General features: G+C 35.2%; 1 protein-coding gene across 18 annotated transcripts in view; it reads right to left on the reverse strand.

Moving 5' to 3' along the window:
* The window catches only part of LOC105471068 (peptidylglycine alpha-amidating monooxygenase), a 279,410-nt gene that overhangs the window by 194,103 nt on the left and 60,645 nt on the right, over positions 1–24,662 (reverse strand). Inside the window, exon 1 of one of the 18 annotated variants that reach the window (XM_071098657.1) lies at positions 18,003–19,356. The exons of 16 other annotated variants lie outside the window; for them this stretch is intronic. The gene's annotated coding sequence lies outside the window, so the exon portion shown is untranslated. Of the gene's footprint in view, positions 1–1,338; positions 1,356–18,002; positions 19,357–24,662 lie in introns of those variants that run through there. One more of the 18 variants, XM_071098656.1, reaches the window with a different exon arrangement.

The raw sequence follows: 24,662 nt of genomic DNA on the forward strand, positions 1-24,662 counted from the left end.
TCTATTTCTTGACCTGGGTGGTGGTTCTGTACAGGAGTTTGCAGCTATTCTTTAAGCTGTCTAAGCTTTATACATGCATCTGTATGTATGTATGATATATCTCACAATAAAAAAGTAATGAAATTTTCTTTAAAGATTTCCAGGAACTCCAACACTTAGGTGTACTTCTCCCGAGATTCAGGGAATTGGAAGTGATGTCTCAAGGATTATTTCCAGATCTCTGATTCTGTATTTATTACATATTAGTTAATCCATCACTGTCAACTCTCCATATTAAAGAATATTTAAAGGTGAAAAACCAGAAACTCTTCCATCTTAATCAAGATTTTAATGAAGAATTAGACATTCATGATATATGTGTCACTAATGGATTAGAACATGAAGAGAAACTAACTCTGCCTTCTCCTCACTGTTTCCTTCTTATTTTTATTTACTGCTCATGAACAGAAACTTATTATGAAACAACTATTCCCTCTGAAATCACAGTAAAGCAAAAACAAAACAAAAAAAGGCATCTACGTTGAGAGTACAGTTACATGATACTATGTTTTTCTTAAATAATAATATTTATTTAAAACACTCAACTAAAACCTCAGGAGTTTAAACAAGTTTTTATGCCATACATGAAGAACATAAAAGTTAAAACATTATTAAATAATCTTCAAATCTTTCCTTCCCTTCTCCCCACATATTCAGTTGAATTTATCTTTTACTGTATAATAATTGATGTTTTACAAGAACAGTATAAAAATAGACTTTAAGAGTGGTTATTTTCACAACAAACAAACTTGGGCATTGGTGTTGTTTGTATTTTCCGCCTTTTTCTGGAGTAATCAATGTCCAAAGAACATGATGGCCATTCTTTAAGACTGGTATTATTAACAACGATGAAATCACATGCAGACTTAAAACACTCTATCAAAAATTAGAGAAAAAAATGCCATGATATTTGGAGGCAATGACTGCTAATCTACAAATTGATGATACTTACTTACATTTTTAAAAATTAACAAAGGGAAAATGGCAACAGTTCTAAAACTAAAAGAATGAACTATAATAAATTTCTTTCCATATTACAGATAAGCAAACAAATAAAACCATGTGCAACTAAATATTTGAAATGTAAATTTCTCTTTAAATGCTATGTTAAAATGTTTAAAACTTTTGCTGTGAAAAATTATAAATATCTATACTGGTTTCTGCACATGTATCATGCCATCATCCACATAAAATATTTTTTAACGCTGTGGTATTTTCCTCAGAGTTACATTATAATTTAAAGTGAGCCACATAATTGATTGCATTATAATGAATCATACAGATCTTCAAATGACTTACCTAATTTCACTTTGCAGCTTAAAAGTGCACATATAATTATGTTGTTTTTCTGCATGTTTCCCATGTTTCTCCTGATTAATTCTAAGTATGGTTCAGCATCCTGCTCTCTTAGGTTGAGAAAAATATAAATAGTGAAAGAGGGGAAACTAGTGATTAACGTACTTTTAAAATTTTACTTAATTGACAAGAATGCATTAAGTTACTTAAATTAATCCCTTATATCAGATTTTATTTTTCCATTTCATCATTTAGGTATCAGAAAGGAGAGGAAATATTTATGGGTTGAAGTTACTATGAAAGCATGAACTGTAAGTTTAAACAACTTATTGATTTGGTTAAAAAATACAACACAGTTATTGAAACTAATTGGCTTCAGATACTGTGTTAGTCTCTGGTAAAACAAAGGTGAATAGAAATTATTTATTCCTACCTGGATTTTATTGAGGGCTGGTGGGCTGTGGCATTTTGGAAGGGGACAGAAGACAAGTATTGCAAGGCAATGTGAGAAGGCCTATAACTGAAGCAAATACAATATGTTGTGGGGTACTAAGATGATGAAGCAGGAGGCTGGTGTAAGGCTCAGGAAAGCCTCTGAAATACATTATAATTACTGTATTCTTAATGGGAAGTAAGAAAAGGGAGGCATATTAGACAATGACAATCTCACTATCTTTGGCATATCCCTAAGGAAGGGAGAAGAGGTAAAGCATGCCATTGACTTCAACTCTGGGCAGATGGAAAGTGGTGAATGCAGCAAAGCTATTAGGAATCTGTGGGCTACTTTAAGAAAAAGGGCAGGAGAAGAGAAACAGCTAGCTCTTATCATTTCAGGCTTCATTCTTTCTTGGTCCATGCATAATGAATATTTTCATTTGTTTACATTGTTTATTGTCCATCACAAGAAACAAGTTTCAAGAGAGCAGAGAGCTGTATTTCTAGCCCCTAGAATAATGCCATGGCATATAGGTGGCACTAGATAATATTGTCGAATGTATTATTTAAAGGAGGGAGGAAATAAGAAGGATGTAAACAGTAGTTCACCTAAAAAAAGGAGAGGAACAGAGAACCATAAACTCTTGTCTCAGATGTCACCCATGGCATCAATCCCTCAGCTACCTCAAAACCATTCCCTACCGAGAAGTTCAAAACAATGTTTCGTCTGGACTCAGTGGTTCACATCTGTAATCTCAGCATTTTGGGAGGGCAAGGTAGGAGGATTGCTTCAGACCAGGAGTTCGAGACTAGCCTGGGCAATACAGTGATACCCCACCTCTACAAACAAAACTAAGAAACAAAAAGGAATGTTTCAAAAGGACTATGCCTACCACATAGTCTACATATTGCAAGAGTTCGTCAGACTGATAGCCAGAACATCAGTTGCATATTACACACACTGTTATTTCAACTGAAAAGTGAAAATATATATATATCTTTAGCAGGGAATATTATAATTGAAACATTCAAATAAGTAGATTTCTCAACATAAAATATTAATCTTTTCAACAATCATATTTGTAAGAGAGAATGGATTGCTCTTGTGTGAACCATAAGTTCAAATTCCTATCCTGAGCACTTAAATTTTTTCACAAACATCACTACATTTATCTGCCTTTTTTGCATTTTACTGCTACTATGTTCAAAAATTCAATCTCCCAGACAAATGGCAATTCAAGAATGCAATTCAAGTGATACATTATTCCCTTTGACTAGAAAGGTATATTTGCCCATTCAAGTTTTTTTAATTCAAATTTTGCAACAGCTGTTACATGATATATTTCTGAATACAAAATACCACATCCTACTTTCTCAACTACTATAATATATAGCAATTTCTGCAATCTCTCCCTCCTTTCCCTGAAACATGTAAAATATACTTTAAATTTAAATCAAATCATACATAAATGTTATTTATGCTATTTTCTTTGACATAACTTGAATATGTTCATTGTATTCCATGCTGTCTTGTAGGTTAAAAGTAAAATGTCATGAGCCTCATTATTTAAATTTCATAGTGAAATCTGTTTTGCCTGAAATGTTTTGACATGTATAAGGCAACCCTGTATCTAGTATTACTGCTCAGCAAAAATTAAGTATATTTTGGTATTATAATTCCCCTCACACTTATGGGGTTCTTCCAGTTTTTGTACACTTTTTTTCTATTTCATCTTTAGATATGTGACTCCTACAAAGAGAAAAGGTGAATTTAAGAGGAGAAAATGTTCCTGTTTTTAAGTGTTTCTGTTTTTAAAGAACCAATAACAATTAAATTTTCACAGCTTACAACCCAGCCACCACCAATGTCAGACATACTCTTAATGAGTCTTTGGCTAAGTATACTTTAAGTATACCCCAAACCTTTCCTCCACAAATAGATGGTTATTGATTATTATTTAGTTTGCATAGATTCACTGAAGTCAATATCTTGAAAAGAGAAGGGATCAATACATGACTCTGGGTACATCTTATAAACCTCAGAGCTGTTACCCATTCAGTGTAGGCTATTTTGAGGGCCAGGCATGAAAATATATGTAAGAATGCCTTGAAAACTACGAAATGCTATATACATGCAAGATTCATATTATTATTATTATTACCAGACATGACTAAAAATTGTGAAACATGTAATTTACTTTTCCTTCCCTTCCATGTAAGATTTGAACCACAAGGGGAAAAGAATTCAGACTGAAAAATCAACAGAAAGGACCTCTTTGTACTTGGTCTCTACATACAATATATGCAGCATTAAATGCACAGTAGGTAGGTAGACACCATCTTTGTGTCCAGGTTACTGTAACTGCCTCCTGACTCATCCCCCTGATTTGCCATTGGTACCTTACAATCTGTTCTCAACACACAGCAATCAAAAGGCCCTACAGAACCTACCTTTCCACCCTTATCCCATCCCAGGGATCTCTTCCCTCCACCCTTCCCTTCCTGGTAGTTCTCACAGCACAATGGCCTCCTTTACTTTTCACAGGCAAGCTCCTACTTCAGCATCTCTGCACTTGCTGTTTCCTCTGCCAAGAACATGCTCACCCAATGTATCCATGTGGCTTTCTCTCTTACTGCCCTTCAGATCTTTGTTCAACTGTCACTTTCTCAGTGAATCTTCCTTGATCTCATTATTTAAAAGTGTAACCCTTCCCCAAGCTCCTGGCATCCCAACTCCCCTTCTATTGCTCTAAAGTATTGAGTCCCATTACAATATGACTTGTTTTTCTTATCACTTTAATTTCTGACTGAACACTCTACGAGAGGAGGGATTTTTATATGTTTTGTTGACTTCTCTGTACCACCAGTACCTAGCACAGTGCCTGAAATATAGAAGATCATAAACAAATATTTGTTAAATTAATCGATATACAACTCTGGCATGGACAAGCTACCTATGAACTATAATATTATAAACTCTGTTGAGTTCTGTACTCAAGCTCAAGTTAAATTTTCTGAAAAGAAAGGGGAAAGATTACACACAATGAGGAACAATAGTATGATTTTTCTTTTTTTAAAAAATCACAAAACAAAATAAACAAAAACATGACTATCAGTAAACTGGCATTAAATTCAAGCAAGTTCCAACATATTCATAAAACCTTTTATGTGACCAAATATCAATGGAGGATTAAAGAACACATTTTGAACCCATCTTTGATTGAAATTTTAAAATCCAAAAAATTAAATCAATTATATATGCCTTTGATTCTCCTCTATATGAAATCAAGATTACCACTAAAACAAGAATAAGATTCTAATATCTCTCCATTTTGCTTCCACAAACACATAATGTTTGTGTATTGGCCATTACACTATAACAGCTTATTGGAAAATCAAAAATAGCCCAATGTAGGATCTCTTCTCAGAAAATGTGGCTGCCTGAGGACAGGGGTAAGGAATGCAACATTGTCCTCTTTGGTAATTCTGGAATCCATGTATTGGAACGTGAAGAAACTAAGTCTCTAGCTGTCTTTCAAGTATTTGTGAGGATGGACCAAATACTTTTTTAAAATGCCGATTTTTTTTCTAAGAAATTAAAAACTTACAAACAAGATCTGCCAAAAAGATTATTTTTACATTAACTGTTTCAGGATTATGCTTATTGAGCCCTGGGGTCAAACATACTTTTATGCCATTTTATGTCAATGTCCACATCGAAATAGAAAAGTGGAGCTGTCATTTACATGGAATCTGATCCCCGCAACGTGTTCTTTCCCTTCCACATTATTCTGTAGTCCTGATGACTTTCATGTAATATATTTTATATTTTAACTGTTTCCTGTATATCCTTATTGTTTCTAAAAAGAGACCCTTGAAACCAGGAATCTTCAATTAATAAAGACTCCATTTAAGGAGGATGAATCACTGTTTATAGCATCATCCAAGAAAAATAAACAAAAATATTTATAAATAACAAAGCAGAGCTCAGGCACTGACACAACATTATCGGCCGTGACCTCTAAATTTCCCCAACCAATAGAAGGTAAACAGGAAGAACTACTGGCAAAGATATGATGTGCACAAAATTTGCCCTTAGGGTCCTCAGTTTCTCATTTATTCACTTTTTCTCTCTTTTCAGTTGTACTATGTATTGCTATTTTGTTTTTATATTAATTGAGATTTTCAGGCATTGACTAAATGTCAGGCAAATTGCTCAATTTTTAAACATTTTCCTTTTAATCTTTCTAATAATACAGTTCATGAACAGTATTATCTCCATTTTACAGATAAGAAAACACTGGTCTAAGTGAAGTCAAACACTCTTGATTTTAACTGGTTCAAGGTGACAGAAAGTCTCTAAGAAAAGATTTCAAACCAGGACTGTCTGCTTCAAAGCCTGTGCTCCTAGTCACTTAGCTGTTCTGCTCTCTTATTTCATCCAGCATTGGTTCTGTGCACAGGTTGTGTGGTTTATTACATTTCATGTGAATACGTTTCCTGGGACTTATTCCTCCAACTAGTTCTTTCAGGAAAGTTATATATATTATTGCAAAATAACGGGCAGTACAGCAATCCCTGCTTTTCTGAGGTTTCACCTTCTGAGTTTCAATTACTCATAGTACAGCACAATAAGATACTTAGGGAGAGGTGCCATATTCACATAACTTTTATTATAGTATATTGTTATAATTGTTCTATTTTATTATTAGTTATTGTTGCTAATCTTATACATTCCCAATTTATAAATTAAACTTTATCATAGGTATGTATTTGTAGGGAAAAACATAATATATTTAGGAGTCAGCTCTATTATGGTTCCAGGCATCTAGTGGGGTGTCTTGGAAGGTATCTTCTGTGGATAAAGGGGAACTACTGTATATAGGAATCAAAGAAAATAGGGATATTAATTGGGAGGAAGTGGACATGCATGCCCCCTGAAACTACAATGACCAGCTTGGCTTTGTCACAGTTATGGGTACGATCAATGTCAAATCTGCCTTAAAAGGATGCTAGCTCCAATAATATTATAGTATTCGTTTCATTAAAACAGGAATCACTGTGCGACCCCAAATAATTGACACTGCTTAGATACAAAGTATGACTCAAATACCATGACACACTTAAAAGTTTGGCCACTTGTAATCATAATTTGGACATTTCTGAATTTTCAGATTCTGAAGAACCATTGCACAGTAGAAGTGAAGGGAATGGCTCTGAGACAATCCTTAAAGGCTGGATTTCAATGGAAGGTAAAACTTTGATACCACTAGTTACTAAGTCAGTAAGGTGAAAACATGAGTGTTGGCATAGGAAAGATGAATGACTGATGTAGTACATGTATGAGACAGGGGCAGAGGGACAGCGGGGGAGAGAGAAAGAGAGAGAGAGAGAGAGAGAGAGAGAGATTAGTTCCCATAAAAAATGATAATACTGTAACAGAATGCCATAACATTTACCTAGCATCTTAACATGCTTCAAAAATTGTACCACATTAGCATAGTAGTAAATTTTTTTCTAGTCAAAGTGAATACTGTATGGAGACAGAGTAATCATCATTGTTAGAAATTTACTGTGTGCCAACGATGTTAGCCAGGGAAATATACAAACTACACCAACCGGGCTTTAAAAACTACATGAAATATAGCTGTATTATTCCTAACATCATGACACAAACAGTTACTCTCAGTTATTGATAAACATATTTATATTTCACACACATGGATATATGCATGTTTTGGCAGTTACCTATAAATAATTCAAGCTAATTCCTCAAAGATTTAATCTATGTAAAGATGTGTCCTTAAAAAAGCTGATGGCATACTTTGTAAAAAAAAAAAAAGGGGGGGGCTCAATAATGAAGGGTCACACTTAAAAGATATGCATATGAAGCTACATTTCTCTTTCACACATTTTTTCTATGTTTTCAAAGTTGAATAATAAGGATGATATTTTTAACAAGATAATTTTTACTTTCTTTGCATATAATAAAAATGTCAAAAGTCTTAATTTTTCATGCCTACATAATGGATTACAAGGTTATAAAAATGTATTCATGTAACGGTTTCCATGAACATTATAATAAAATGACTAGGAAAAAATGAAAGGGAGACTAGAAATCAAAAGAACCAGGTTCTAGTCCAGGCTGTGCCAAAAACTAACTACTTGACTTTGATTTTATTGAAGAATGTCAAATTTATGGCCTCCAAGTGACCAAAATCCCCACTGAACAAAGCTGAAATAGAGATTAAAACTTATCTGTTTTTGGGTTAGTAACTACTACAAACTTCATATCCTGACTATTAACTGAGAGAGCTGGTTTGTGGTTTCTGAGCTACCTTGCAACTCAGATTCTCAGATAACAAAACAAAACAAAACAAAACAACAACAATCCAAAATTCAGTCAGAAGTCTAATGTTCCTATCACATTTGTGAGACTTGTTTAGGCCAACATGCTTAATTTGCCAACATGCTTAATTTGCCAAGTACAGAATTCTTCATTAATAGAAGACAAACATTATTCTGCAATCTAGACAGCATACCAGGGCAAATAGGCATGGGCCACATTCTTGGCAACTTGGGGATTTGATGGTGTTAAATCACATGTTAAGGTGTTAATTGGCTATTGGCTAAAATGATTTAAATGCTCCTTATGAAAGGGAATCTGATTTCTAATATCAAACCTCCTTGAAAGACCTCCACCACTCCAGCTTAATACCCAGAACTTCCTAGAATATCTTCTCATTAAAGGAACTGAGCTGAGGGTGTAGTAAGAGGAGAATCATTGAGAAGAATGAACAACCAGTTATGAGTTCTATATTGAAAATCCCTATAAAAAGCTCAATAACCAATGATAAAGGTACTCAACGATACATTTCAGTGGTGAGGTGCCCTGCCCTGTATAAAGTAGTGAGATTCAGTACAGTGATGAAATAAGCCACAATCTAGCAGATACCATAGTTCTGTAGAAAAGTCTAATCAACGGGTAGAAACCATCCCCCTTAATGACTTCAATCTTCCTGCAGTGAAAGACAAAGAAAAAAAACAATTATGCTACTCTTAAATGAGAAAATGGGGATGCGATGCAGGTATAGATATAAACATTTCTAGGTAATATTCAATGGTGATTAATCAGAATGAATGCCAGCCTTGCAACCAGTTGTCACACCAGTGCATGGCAGCTGCACATAAGCCCCAGTACAGACAGAAATATTTACCTAGAGCAGGTAGACCCTGCAAAAAAATCTACGTGTTGCTAGATCTGTGTAATATTGACCCTCCTACCTGGTATGACTCTAGGGCCCAGAAAATAAATTATGTATTCTTTCTAGATTCTGAAATTTTTTAAAGGTCATATACAGAGGCAGTTTGTATAAATTTGATAAAAGGTATCGGCAGAATTCTCAGACTCCAAGATCTGTATAATATTGACCCATCAATCTGGTATGATTCTAAAGGCCCAGAAAGATAAACTAAGTATTATTTCTAGATTCTGAGATTTTTTAAGATAATATACAGAGACAATTTGTATAAAGTTGATAAAAGGTATTTGCAGAATTATTTCTCACAAATACAATTTTCTAACCACAAAAAAACTCCCATTTGCGGCCGCATGAGATGGCTCACGCCTGTAATCCCAGCACTTTGGGAGGCCGAGGTGGGCAGATCACGAGGTCAGGAGATCGAGACCATCCTGGCTAACACGGTGAAACCCGTCTCTACTAAAAATACCAAAAATTAGCTGGGCGTGGTGGCGGGCGCCTGTAGTCCCAGCTACTCGGGAGGCTGAGGCAGGAGAATGGCGTGAACCCAGGAGGCAGAGCTTGCAGTGAGCCGAGATCGCGCCACTGCACTCCAGTCTGGGCGACAGAGAGAGACTCCGTCTCAACAACAAAAAACAAAAACAAACAAACAAAAACCTCCCATTTGCTCATCTTCAGCTCTCTTATTTAAAGACTACATACTAAATATCCAAAACAAAAGTAGTTATTTATATGAACATATTTTCAAACTTTAGCTACTTTATTATAACTATTTAAAATTGGTGTACCCAGAAAACGTTTTGTACATATGACTTTCAGTCAAAATTTAGAGGACCCAACCTCTATCCCAAGGGTTGCATCTTTATGTTAATAATCATTTACTGAGAAGGCTGTATCTTTATGTTAATGACCATTTACTGAGTGTTTAGCAAGTGCTAAGCTCTTTGAATTGTTATGTATCTTTAAGTCTTTAAAATAACCCTACGACTGTAGTCCCAGCTACCTGGGAGGCTGAGGTGAGGATTGCTCTAGTGCAAGAATTTGAGACCAGCCTAGGGAATATAGTAAGACTCTGTCTCAAAAAAGAAAAATAAACCCTGAGGTAGGAATTTCTTATGCAAATGCAATTGATTAAGTCATATATATTTTCAGCCTAGGCTGAGAGCTGTATTCTACTACTTTGGAGATTATATAGTTTCATCTGTTTTGTAAAATAAAAAGTAAACCAAGCCAACAACCAACTCTTACCAAGGCCACAGCTACATTAGCTCTAATCCTAAATCTCCTGAAACTAGGCCTCATAATTCCTAAGCCTCATAAAATTTAGAAAGCTTGGCCATCATGAAACTTAAACCCCAGATGGCCACGGATAGCCCCCCGATGTTCCCAGAACCCAAACAGAAAGACAATTCCGGGAAATAGCCTCATGGGGTCCCACCCTGATAGCCTCATGAGGTCCCACCCTGATAACCTCATGGGGTCCCACCCTGACTCAATGTCCCCGATGTTCCCGGAATCAGCAATTCCAGGAAAGAACCTCCTAAGGTCCCGCCCCAACCAATCAGAACAAGATACCTTGCTCAGGCCATAGACAGACCCAATTACCACGCGCCTAAAGCTTTGTTTGAATTTCGCGCCCTAAGCTGTGTTTGAACTTCTGTTTGCCTATATAAACAACCTGTAACAAGCACTCGGGGTCCCAGGGCCAACTTAGAGCTTGGGACCCTAGCGCGCTAGTAATAAACAACTCTCTGCTGTGAATCTCGTGTCGGTGATCCTTCGCGGCGACCCCTGCCCAGGAGGGAATCGACAGTTCGGTTCCAACACTCCTACGTTGACATTTACATTTCTATCTGCCATGAACTATGAAACTAAACTTTATTGGGCACCTTCTACATGCCAGAGACTGTTAGTTGCAATGCAATTTCATGTAACCCTCACTACTGCCCTAGATGTATATTATTAGCCCCATTTTATAGATTAGAGAAGCAAGAGAGGGTAAGTAACCTACACTAGGCCAATCAGAGCACAGCAGTTAAGGGCTCTGATGCTGTAGCTAGTGTTCCCTAGAGCACACCACGTGGTCCTTTTCGCACAGACACAGCCAATATTCAGAGTTAGGACCAGAAGCCATCAAGATGAGGTAAATGTATAGTCAATATAGTATATCCAAGAACAGGACATGAATATAACTTTTTTTTTTTTTTTTTTTTTGAGACAGAGTCTCACCCTGTCACCTAGGCTGGAGTGCAGCAGCAAGATCTCAGGCTCATTGCAACCTCTAGCTTCTAAGCTCAATCAATCCTCCCACCTCAGCCTCCTGAGAAGCTGGGACCACAGATGCACACCACCACACTTGGCTATTTTTTTTCTTTTGTATTTGTAGTAGACAGAGGGTCTCGCTATGTTGCCCAGTCTGGTCTTGAACTCCAGAGCTCAAGCAATCCGCTGGCCTCTGCCTCCCAAAGTGCTGAGATGATAGGCATCAGCCACCGTGCACGGCCATGAATGGAACATTTAAGAAACAATTGAGACTAGTTTCAAAAGGAAAAATTAAAATAAATATCAGATAGTTTTACACTACATTAACATTTGTTTTTATGTAAATTACTCAGTGAAGTCCAAAAGTGATTTTTTAATGCTAAAATCATAGTAAGCCTCAAAAGATATTGTAATTTTTATTTTACATTCCACTGGAATCCTAGCTATTAAAAATTACGCTTCATGAAAACAGACTTGGTATATTTCAAATTTATAGACATTTTCTTAAAGTAAGAATATTGTTTATAATATTCAATAATCATTTGTATTATGAGGATAAAATTTAAAATAGAAGAAAATATTAGAATATATCAGGAAGGTGTGTAAAAAATTTACTAAAATGTTATCTTGTTTTATTTTCCTAGGATCATAATGGCTCAGCATATGTATATGGATTGAATATCCTTTATCCAAAATGCTTGGGATCAGAAGGGTTTCAGGGTTTGGATTTTTTTTTGGATTTTGTAATATGTTCCATTATATTTAGTTGCCCATCACTAATCTGAAAATCTGAAATCAGAAATGCTCCTCCTTTGAGCCGTCAGTACTCAAAAAGTTTAACATTTTGGAAGATTTCAGATTTCCGGATTAGGAATGCTCAATGTATATTGTCCATCCAGGGAAACAGAGCTGACTCACAGAAAGAGGATAGCAAAGAGAAGAACCACAAACAGTTCTTGACTTTTATTCCTTTAATACTTAATTCCAAACAAACTAACTTGTTCAGAAGGTTTTTAAATATCAACAAATATACTTAAACTGGAAATATTTCTTAGCATTCTTTTCTTTAAAAGTACTAAAAATTAAGGGTACTACAGGGAAAAATTGTCTTATAAAAGCATCTATATGTATTCTAAATTTAGGTGACTCATCACATTCCTTCAATAATATCATTGAAAAGTAAAGATGGGGAGCAGCTAATTTGTACTTCCTCAAGACTGAATACTTCCTGTTATAGTCTTTGAACTTCCTAACCTAGCAGACAGAGAGAGGTCTGAGGTCTACATTTCCCATTCCAAGAGTGGCAGTTACATTGTAAGACCTGTCAAGGAGCATAAGATTACTAGCTACAACATTCAGAAACAAATTTGTATCCTTAAGGAATGCAGTTACAACAGAGTGCTAATCCCATTACCCGAGGAAAGGTTTGCAGCTGACTCTCTAAATGGATTGTAAGAGGTAGGGGATCTCTGGTGCCTCTCAAATACCTTCTCTAGATAGGGCACCAGCAGCTTTTAGTGTCCTCGAATGTTTTTTCCTCTCAAAATTTAAAAAAATCTACCCTATGTCTACAAAGTCTTACAAGGTCCTTGGTTGTTTTATACCAAATCCACCAACAAAACAAATTCTATTTAAATTGTTATTAGCGATGGCAAATTACAAACAATGAAAGGACCCTAGATACCCATTTCTACTCAAGTCCCTCGAATCATAAAGCTCAAAAAGTACACACAGAGCAAACACTATCTGTTTAGGGAGAAAATGTCTCATTCCACATAAATTCATAGATTAAAAGTTATTTATAAGAAAGTATATGGAGTAACAAATTTTCAAATAAAAATAAATACTGAAGTTTTAAGTAAGTTCAAAAAATAAAATTTTATTATAACATTTTAAATCTCTAGATAACATTAAATACATTGGTAAAGATTTAGTAAAAATAGTAATAGTAACTAAGATTTGAACTCATACTTTGTTGACAATCAGTTTGCATACACCGTATTCTTATTATCCTCATTTTAAAGTTGTGAAAAATAAGGCTTTATTTTGTTAAGTAATGTATCCAAAGCTGGAAAATGGTAGAGTTAGAAATAAAACCCAGGTTTTACACAGCACAAGTCAGTTTCATGAACAATCTCATTTATTTCTCATAATACTCTAACTCTAGAAAGCAGTATTATTTTCTTTTTCTTTTTTTTTTTTTTTTTTTTTAGAGATGGGGTATCGATCTGTTGGCCAGGCTGGAGTGCAGTGGTACAATCATAGCTCACTTGTAGCCTTTAACTTCTGGGCTCAAGCAATCCTACTGTCTCAGTCTCTCAAGTAGCTAGACTAGAGGTACATGCCACCAAACCTGGCTGTTTTTCATTTTTGTAGAGATAGAATCTCACTATGTTGTCCAGGATTGTAGTAGTATTTTCATGACTCTTATTCTCTACATTGAAACTGAGGATCAAAGAGGTTCCATGACTTGGCCAAGTTCGCACAACCTGTACTCCTGGAGCTTGAACTCCAGGTCCGTTTCTCACGACTCCACATTAAATGTTCTTTCCAGCGTCGCATGTTGACATTAAAATCTGGCATTTGATATTTGATCTTATACATACGCAAACAGTAAGCAACTGGGTTCCTTCTAAGATTACCTTTGCTTCTCTTCTGAGTTTATTCTCCTGGACTATTAAGAATATATTTGATTTGGACAATATTTAATTTCTCACCAAAGACCAACGTTTTAGTTTTAGATTGAAAGCTAGCAATGTTGAAGTAAAGGTATTACAGAATCTAAAACCACCTGGATGGATCTAGAGAGATCCATTATCAAAGTTTTCTTTGAAGCTCTGAAAGAAAACGTTTTATTTTTAAAATAAAAATATTAGCCATTTAATTTGTATATTTGAAAATGACTTAAATTAGATTTTTCCTTTTCTGTTAACTTACACAAGAGGCTGAAATGTTGCAGGTCAGGAGCCTACAAGGGTACCATAACATCAGTGCTCAGGTAAGAAAGGTGCTTTCTCCTTAGCTATTCAGTTTCTTGGATCTTAGGAAGCCAGCACAAGTCTGTCATCAATACCTGTGTCAGCGGTGGGTTATTTCCCACTTCCTGACCATTTCAAAATCTTGCAGCGTCTCTAAAGCCTAATTTGGCATCTACACATAGGTTTTTAGATCTGGCAATAATATGCTAACTATGTGGTTTATAATATATAAAAGTTTATTTAGAGTGAGTCCTTATTCTAGAAAATTTACATTTCCAGAGCTTGTGAATTTTTTAAGTGATTTGTTTCTATGTCCGTAAAACTAATTAGGAAACACTGTCACCTGTATTTAATATTGCTTTGAAATCTCATTTTTCTCACTTAAAGCAACATTTAGCATGTATTGAGCAGGCAGCATAAAAACTTTCACAAATAGAGTGGTTATAACAAAACAGAGTAATATGAGTAACAGGAAAAGTAACCAGATGCCAGCTATCACAGTTATACATGGTAACAATTAATTATACTCAGCTTTTTAATCACTATCAAATAAATTGCAAGTGTTGGGAAAATATTTAAAGACAAAAACTTGGAGATCCTGCATTTGGTATAAGGAAGTTTAAATACAAAATGACTATCCCAGTGACTATTACATATTACACCTTCCATTTGTACAAAGAATGACTAAGATAAAGCAATGTAGCTATAAAGTTTTGGCTGATTTCATAACATTGTATTCTTCATAGGTTTATTAAAATGTGAGATGAATAAATATTACAGATTTAGAAATGTTCTCAGAACCCTCCTTGCCATGGAATTTAGTTCCGTATACTATGCTCATGAACACTTGCCTCTTATTTTCTTAAAGATTTATGAATCACATAGTCTCGAACTCAACAGTCTTTTTCTTGCAATAGGTCTTCTTCCAGATGCAGCATTAAGCAAGGTCTTGAATTAAGGATCAATAGCATCTTTAATGCTGCTTCCCTAAACCATCTGCTAGTTTTGTAGGGCTTTAATAAACCAAAGGTCATCTTACATGTTTCCATTTCTGCTTTTCTTTAAAACAATAATAAATAAGCTGAATTAATGTTTAATAAACACACAAAGAAAAGATTACATAATGAAACTTTAAGTATTTTTCTCCTAAACGAAGAAGAGGGCAGAACTGGTATCTTTTTCATGGTCAGGGTCTATTTGAGACACAGTTAGTTCCCTTTGTGTGACTTGCATGTAACAAGTTCAGACTCTGCTCTATGAAGTGTACATGAGAACAGGACTATGAAAAGTTCACTTATAAGTATAGATTATAAGTGTTTACAGTACATAAACTCAGGACTACTGGAGTTTAGAGCTTAATTCCAGGTCATGTTTCAGTTTCTTTCTTAATGCCCACTCTTAGAAGAAAACACCCACAGAATAAAAGAAGATCCATAACTCTCATTTCTAGTTAAGTATGTTCTAAGATTACTTGGTTTTAATTGCTCACTCTGATTGTAGTTTGACATCTGTTCCAGTGTTCCTTTCAGGAATCAAGTCACAGATGTAGGAAAGTCTGAATCACCCAGTTATTCAGTCTTTCATGTCTAATTATTTCCCACACCCAAGTTATATGTGATGGTCACATACTTGAACTACTTTAAGGAGAAAAAACTTTTAAGCTTTGATTTTTTTAAAAGTAGGGGTTTACCATTAATTTTTACTTATTTTTTTTAAAGTTCTTCCCTAAAGTTTAGCAAAATTTTTATAGTAACTTATGACTCTATTTCAACTCAGTGTTGTTAAGTAAACATTGTGATTTTACTCTGTTCTGTAACAACTTTTGATAGTATTCAAACTCTCAGCTTTGGTGACAAAATATACAAACATGAGGAATCTAATTCTGAAGTGTTAGCTAAACTCTCAGACTAAGACAAGGGGATTCAGGCTCCCTCAGTCCAGTGCACTTTCTACTGTCATGGTTGAAGGCCAGATATTTAGTTTTCCACATCCCACTCAATACCTAGCTCAGCTTCTCAGAAATCTTTTTCAACTGGGGGAAAAAAACGAAACAAAACTTCTTTTCCACTAAAGGAGTGCTTGTCCTCACTTTGTTTCTTGGTTGCACATCAGTCCTTTAGACTGGCCATAGAGGGTGGGGGAGGGCCACGGACTGGGATAAGCGGGGAGGAATCCAGGTGGGCACATATAGCAGGAGTCCGTGTATGGGTCAAGATGAGTGTGTGCCAGGGCAGGTGCCTCTGCTCTACAAAGTCGGCTTCCTCACCCAGGATCTCCCAATGATAATTTCTCTTCTCATCCCTCTTTCCTCCATTTGATTTAATTGCTCTTTCTAAGGGTATATCTTCTCATTTTTCCCTGCTGCCCCTTCCTCGGGTTTAATCCTGGGGAGGCATTAACTCTTCACATTTAGGGCAGTTCTGGGAACTGGGTCTATTTTAATAACACCAGAGTATAGCAGGTCCTCAAATAATGTTTCTTTCAACTTCATTTCATTGTAAGGTTGAGGAGGAAAAAAAAAAAATCAATTCCTGCCTAGGGCACTGTCTGTGTGGAGTTTGAACATTGTCCTCATGTCTATGTGAGTTTTCTCAGGTACTCTGGTTTCCTCCCACATTCCAAAGCTGTGCATGTTAGATAAACTGGTTTGGCTAAATGGTCTCACTTGGAATTAGCAGGAGTGTGCGTGTGTGTGTGCGCTTGTCGGTGGGATGCCATCCTGTCCGGGGTGGGTTCCTGCCTTGTACCCTGAGATGCCAGGATAGGCGTTGGCCACCTGTGACTCTAAATTAGAATAAGCAAGTTGGAAAATAAATAGATGAATGAGCAAATGAATACAAATCATTGTCAAACAAAAATGTGTAAAGTAGATGCTAATCATACAAATGTACAACAATAAATGATGCAATATGAAAGTGCTCAGAGGGTCTGCCATATTGGTTATTAAAATTTGGCTTTGATCTGTGTGGTAGTAGGAGCTGTGCCTCACAATTTTCTTTTTGAAGACATTTATCCCTGGATTTAACCCATCACCATTACAACTATCATCACTGACTGAATCCCCCCAAAATTGGGTAAATAATTATCTTACTTGTTTGTATTAGTCTTCCTTAAACGTATGTATAACTCACACTTATTTCAATGTTTAGTCTGAGAAGCATTTTAGGTTTTTATTTAGAAGTTTGATATCGTTTTTGTGACCAGAAATATGCAGTAGAAACTTAACTTTAATTCGCTTATGGTAAAATTGGTTTCATTATATGTTATTTCACTTAAAGTAACAGTTTTTCCAAGAACCTATGGGGATCTACTGTATGGTAATCTGGAGTCAGTCTGTCCAAGTAATCCCAATCTCTCTACTGGATTAACTGGGCCATTTTAGGCAGTTTCTTCATTGCAAAATAAGGTAATTATAATGTACTTTCTTCATAGGTTTGCTGTGAGAGTAAAATGAAAAGGTGCTTAGAAAAGTGTCTGACACACAGTAGGTACTCAATAAATGTTGGTTATTAACCAAATGACATTTAATAAAGTTCTCTGGAGAGTCATATTATATGTATAATCATAATAAGGGGTATTTGTGCAAGTGGGTATTTGTAAATGTAAACTATATAGAAAATGTCAACACAAAATAAAACTGGCCCAGAAAGAAATAGTTTGGGAAGGAAGACAGCACCAGTTGGAGAAAGAGGACTTGAGAAAGTCTGTGTTCAGGTGTTCGTAGACATACCTCTGAATTGGGACTCTTCTCCTTTCTCTGAACTTCCACTTTCTTCATAACACTTATTTCAATCCTTCATATCAAAATTATCCTCATTCTTTCTCTCATGAGCAAGTAAGCTCCTCAGGATAAATGGCTTTTATATAAGCTAAAATGTCTCTTAAATAAAGTTAAAACTCTTCTTTCTCCCTTCCCATCTCCAATCCTTACCTTGAAAAATTCCAAGCTTGAATAGAGGTGATTATACAGGCAAACAAAATGAAAATCTAATTCAGAGTTTATCTTTAAAGGTATAGAAGATGATAAATTTCTATATATTCACATTATGTTGCTTTACTTCTGCTGGTTAATCTTTAAAGGTACAGAAGATGATAAAATTCTATATATTCACACTATGTTCCTTCTTTCCTCTTAGTTGATCTTGAAAGGTATAGAAGATGATAAATTTCTATATATTCACACTATGTTCCTTCTTTTCTGTTGGTTCATCTTGAAAGGTTTAGAAGATAATAAATTTCTATGTATTCACACTGTGTTCCTTCTTTCCAGTTGGTTCATCTTGAAAGGCATAGAAGATGATAAATTTCTATATATTCACACTGTGTTCCTTCTTTTCTGTTGGCTCATCTTGAAAGGTTTAGAAGATGATAAATTTCTATATATTCACACTATGTTCCTTCTTTCCTCTTAGTTGATCTTGAAAGGTATAGAAGATGATAAATTTCTATATATTCACACTATGTTCCTTCTTTTCTGTTGGTTCATCTTGAAAGGTTTAGAAGATAATAAATTTCTATGTATTCACACTGTGTTCCTTCTTTCCAGTTGGTTCATCTTGAAAGGCATAGAAGATGATAAATTTCTATATATTCACACTGTGTTCCTTCTTTTCTGTTGGCTCATCTTGAAAGGTTTAGAAGATGATAAATTTCTATATATTCACACTGTGTTCCTTCTTTCCTCTTAGTTGATCTTGAAAGGTATAGAAGATGATAAATTTCTATATATTCACACTATGTTCCTTCTTTTCTGTTGGTTCATCTTGAAAGGTTTAGAAGATAATAAATTTCTATATATTCACACTGTGTTCCTTCTTTCCTGTTGCTTCATCTTGAAAGGTATAGAAGATGATAAATTTTTATATATTCACACTGTGTTCCTTCTTTTCTGTTGGTTCATCTTGAAAGGTATAGAAGATGATAAATTTCTTTATATTCACACTGTGTTCCTTCTTTTCTGTTGGCTCACCTCCAAAACTCATCTTCTCACTCTAGCTGTGAAGTGATTAGCTTTACCAATCCAATCCTCAAATTCTTACCCAAGTCCAAGTCACTCTTGCCCTTTCTTGTGAGTGGGTTTCCACGGGAACCATAGCAATGAGTGTATTCCAGACTTCTTCAGAATGTTCATAAATTTAATTCCTTTATTCTTTGTTCTAACATTCTGCGGAATAAACTTTAATTCACTCCGTTTTTCCCATAAGTACTACATAGCATGTTTTCATCTTGTCAATTATAATTACTTATCCATGTGGATGGGGAAGGAAGAATTCAAACCGGTTTTTCATTATTATTTCATTATATACAGAATACATGTTATTCCTCACTAATCTAGACTATATGTTTGTACAAGTACCATATATTACAAAATGTTTCTAGGACAATGAAATAATTATCTTTTTCTTCTTCTTAAAAATAACATTTTTCCTGTGCTTCCAATATCTTAAATGTATCTTTTGCTACATAATTATCAACCCACATTCACTTATCCGCATTAAAATTGGGTGAGCATAAATTTCTATCCATTTCTTATCGTGACATCCAAGAAGTACCATTTATCATAATCTAACAGTCATAAAAATTTTAAAATGAGCATATTCTCTTGAAACTATTTTAATGTTAGGCTTAAGAGTCAGCATATTGAAGTATTTCCATTTGTAAGTAGCTCTTGCATGAATGGTTCAACACACAGGACCCTGATTTGAAATCATCTCTAACAATCTCACTAAAAACAAAATGCCCCATCAGCTCTATTTATTTAGAAACTTTAACTTTTCCAAGATGTGGTGATTTTATGCTATGTTCTAAATATTTTAATTGGAGAAAAGGAGTCATGAATTTTTTAAAAAACACATTTCTTAATAAACATTTCATTAAATTGCAAACTAACAGTCATAAAAATATATTTTTTTTTCAAAAATTATTTGATGGCTTCAGCTAACGGAATATACTCTATTTAAAGTATCAAGTGATGACGGGGAAATTCTCCTGCGACCACCCTCTCTAGGCAGACTGAAGGCAGATGGTGCTGATGTGTTCAGCAGAGAGGAGTGTTGATCACAGAGTGTCTGCCAATCAAACACTTGGGAAAGAAATGAGCTCCATCTGTGTTTTAATTATGATAGCATAACCATCCAGGGTAACTGCCAGAACTGCACATTTTCAGAGTACGAGACATACCATGTACTTTCTTTCGTAAATGAAAGGAGAAATCCCTATATATAGTACTGGCCAAAAAACAAAAATATGAGCACTGTTGATTAAGAACAAAATCTGTGGTAAGTATGACTGTCCTCTCAAAAATATTTCTATTTTACTGCAGTGCAATGGTTTACATTGTTTCTTTTAAGGCAATGCTAATGTCTGTGAAATAATTAAAGTGAAGAGGCAATACCTGAAAAATAAAATATTATACACAAATATTTTGGATATCTAAGAGTCACCCTACTAAAATTCAATAAGGTGAGAAAATTTACAAATTTATAAATATATATATAAATATATAAATGCAAATTTATATTATATGTATATTTGTGAATATGTTCGTATGATCATACCAGCACTTTCAAAACTTTTCTAGCAAGTGACACCCTGCTCATTTTCTCCAAAATAATAGTAGGTTGTTTCATTGTTGTTCTATTTTGCTTTTCTGTTTGCTATTATTCTCATAAATGAATTTATTCTAGAACTCACCATTTTCATCACTGTGTGAACAGAAAATGTGCAAGCACAGTTATAACATAAGGTTTGCGCTTCCACTCTGGAGGGTTTCAGGATCTGTTTGACTGCAAAGTGCAAGGAAGCTTCAAAGAATATAAGGAGAGATTAAAGAGAAACAGCTCTCCTTTGTCCTTCTATTTTGTATCCTCCCATCTCAGTTATTCTCTTTCACCCTCTCACTACCATCGAATATTTTGGCATCAAGAATTAAAGAGCAAATTCAGAGATTCATATCAATCTCAAGTTTGTTATGCTTTTAAGTTTAAGAAGAGGTATGTGTGCACAAATGTAATGAAAAGATTTCCAAACTCTAAATGTGCATTCATAACAAAAGAAATTGATTCATTTAAGAAGCATTTATCAAGTGCTTATTACATATTGAGATTTGGAACATTAAAGTAAATAAAGATGACACCTGCCCTGAAGGATCTGAGTCTAGCACATAACTGAACGTAAAAAAAGGCCACACATACATATAACAAGACCTTGCATGACTGGTGGCACAAAGGAGGGGAGAAGTCATCTTGCTGGGGCTTGGGGAGACCCTCCTTATCAGAGAGAGAAGTAGGCTTTCTCTGGAACACATGAGGCAGAGGGAAGGGCACACTGGACAAAGGAACTCCTGAGCAAAGACACTTGACAGGTCATGAGGCTTCCTCACGCCTACTCATTTCTTGGGAATGGTGATCCACAGTGTCATATGCCACCAAGAAGTCACTGGGATAAGGTCTGTAAAGGGCAGAATAGGTTTAACCATTTGACAGTTACATAGCTGGTATGCTACCTTTTCCTTTTATTTTTTTCCAACTGTTAATTTTCATAAGACTAGAGGCCACATCTCACAATTGTTTTTGAAAGGAACTGTGTGTTCTCTATGTAACAGGTTATTTACTAGGCTAACTTACTAAATTTGGAGTAGAATATAATTCATTATACTCTTTGTTATGTTGCTACATTGAATCAAGTGAATAAAGCAAAACCTCCTGCCCTTATGCAACTTATGTTCTGGTGGAGAAAAGCAGAAAATAAATGTAATTAATAAGAAAACGATATGTTATGTTAGATTTGATAAGTGCTAAGACTATTTTTTTAAAAGCAAGAAAAAGAGTTAGGGGTTATTGGGAGCAGTCGGGCAGGGAAAGGCCATAATTGTAAATAGATCTTTTCTTTTTTAGAAAAAACAAGTTGAGGTAGGTTTTCGGTAAAGGTTTTACAAAGAAGAAAAGACCTGAAAGAGGCGACTGCAGAGGCCCTGCAGATACCTGGAGGAACTGCACTCCAGGAAGGGGGAGGAGCAATTAAAAAGGCCCAATCTAGAAACATGTTTGGCTTGTGATAGGGAGAAATAAAGTCAAAAGGTAGACAGAGACCAGCTTTCCAAGGTGTGGTTTCTGAGGACTTGGTTTACTAAAAAATAAGATGAGAAGCCTCTGGAGCGTTTTGAGAAGAGGAGAGACATGATCGGATACATGTTTTGGAAGAATCACTGTGGCCACTCTATTGACATTAGACCGCAGGAGTCAGGAGACAAGTTAAAGGACTGTTACAAAAATCTAAGCAAGAACTAACGATAGTGCCATCTAATAAAAATATCATGGGAACCATACATTTAATTTTTAATTTTCTGATAGTAATTTTGCTTTTTTCAAAAGCAAAAAGGCAAAAATGAAACCACTTTAAAAAATATATCACATTTAACTTAATATAACCAAAATATTATTTCAGTAAGTAATCAATATAAAAATTATTAATAAAATATTGTACCTTCTTTTTCCAAATACATTTTTGAAATCTGGTGTGTATTCACATTTGGAGCATATTTTAATTGGGACTAGCCATATTTAATTACTTAACAGCCACATGTAGCAAGTGGCTACCATACTGAGATAGTACAAAACTAGAGTGATGAAGTATTTCTTTTTATTTTTAAATTTTAATTATAATAGTAAGTCAAGGGTAGCAATCTAACGTTGAACAAGGGATTAGTTAATAAATTGTGGTACAGCTAAGTAACTACTAAAAGTTTCAAATAATATTTAAGAGTATATAAAACATGTTCACAGTAAATGAGGGAAAAAGAGGAAGAAAACAGCATACACAGTATGATCTCATGAGTGAGAGTAAGAAATAAACATGCATCCCCATAGGAGCCTGGACAAATACATACCAACATGTTAATATTGATGATTTCTGCGATAACTGAGATAGGAAACAGAAAGAGCAAGTTTGGTAGAGGGAAATGGTCAGGAGTTTGGGACATATTATTTGTAGGATGATTATTAGATACCCCAAGCATAAATATATTGTCTAGAGCTCATGAGACAGGTTCAAATCAGCAATATGAATTTGAAAACTGTCAGCATACAGATGGAATTTAAAGCCATGAGACTTTAATAAGAGAATAAGATCATGAAGAGAGTGGGTGTTAATAGAGAAGAAAGTAGGACTAAACTTTAGGATACTTCAACTTTTAGAGTCAGGAAGATGATGAGCAAATGAGACTGGAAAGAACAGTGAGTTAGGGTGAAGGAAAACCAGATGAATGTGGCACTTTCTGGAGTACAGAAAAACTACCTGTCCCAAACGATGCTGAAAAGTCAAGTCAGAAGAGGACAGAGCACTGACCACTCTCTTGACCTGAAGCCACCCGTGATCCTAAAGTGAGTGGCTTTGAAGGACAGAAGGGTTCTCAAAAGTGGGTTCAAGAGCTACCAAGAGAAAAAGAAATGGAAACAACATGCCCAGACTGTACTTGAGCAGTTTTGCTATGAAGGGGAACAAAGAAACAGGGCATTTGTACCACTGTGGCATCATAGTCCTCGTGTTCTCATCTTCTCTCTCCTCCTATAATGTAAGTTCCTTGAGGCAGAGAATGCCTTAATTCTCTGAGCCCAATACTGCTTTTGTGGCAAAGAATTAAAATGTGTGTCCAGTGGTAAAACAGTAATTTTACACAGGCTGGCAGATGACTTAAACTATTGGATTAACATGAGAGTTAAACTCATGATTCAGATCATCAATAACATAAAACCTCAACTCAGAGTAAACACCTCTGAAAAATAACTGCAATCCAATAATTACCGGCTGTCAGGAGGCATAAGTATAAATTTCTGGATGACTCACTGAAACCTTTCATCAAGAATGATCTTTTTCTTTTTTCCAGATCCCAAGTTTAAAAACCTCTAAACCCAACATTTCTTTGACATTATTGAAAAGATGAAAAAATCCCAAATACTGAAACTTTAGACTTGATAGCCAGTGCAATATCTGCTATGATACAAAAATATATAGGCTGCAAACCAACTCTATAAAGGAGATTGTTATAATGAAAATTACAATGACTAGAAAAATCAGTTGCTCTTCCAACTTTCAACACTTTACTAAGTTTGGACAAATGCCAGCTTATTGCTTCTGTACAACCAGTCTTTCAACAATGGTTCAGCCTAATCAGAAAATCCTCATGGAGCTAACATGTTAGGAGGTAACTCTAGATAACAATCAAGTCAGATATACACTGATTTGGGGCATAAGAACAACTTCCTCTTTAGGTTTCATTTAGGAAGTACAAGTTATTTCTACATAGGGACTTCATTTTAAAAGTTAAGCAAGAGAGATGGAGAAGTGGGGGCCAGAGGATGGGCAGGATACTGGAATAGCTACAGTGATGTCA

This window comes from Macaca nemestrina, chromosome 6 (genome assembly GCF_043159975.1).
Source record: "Macaca nemestrina isolate mMacNem1 chromosome 6, mMacNem.hap1, whole genome shotgun sequence".
NCBI lineage: Eukaryota > Metazoa > Chordata > Mammalia > Primates > Cercopithecidae > Macaca > Macaca nemestrina.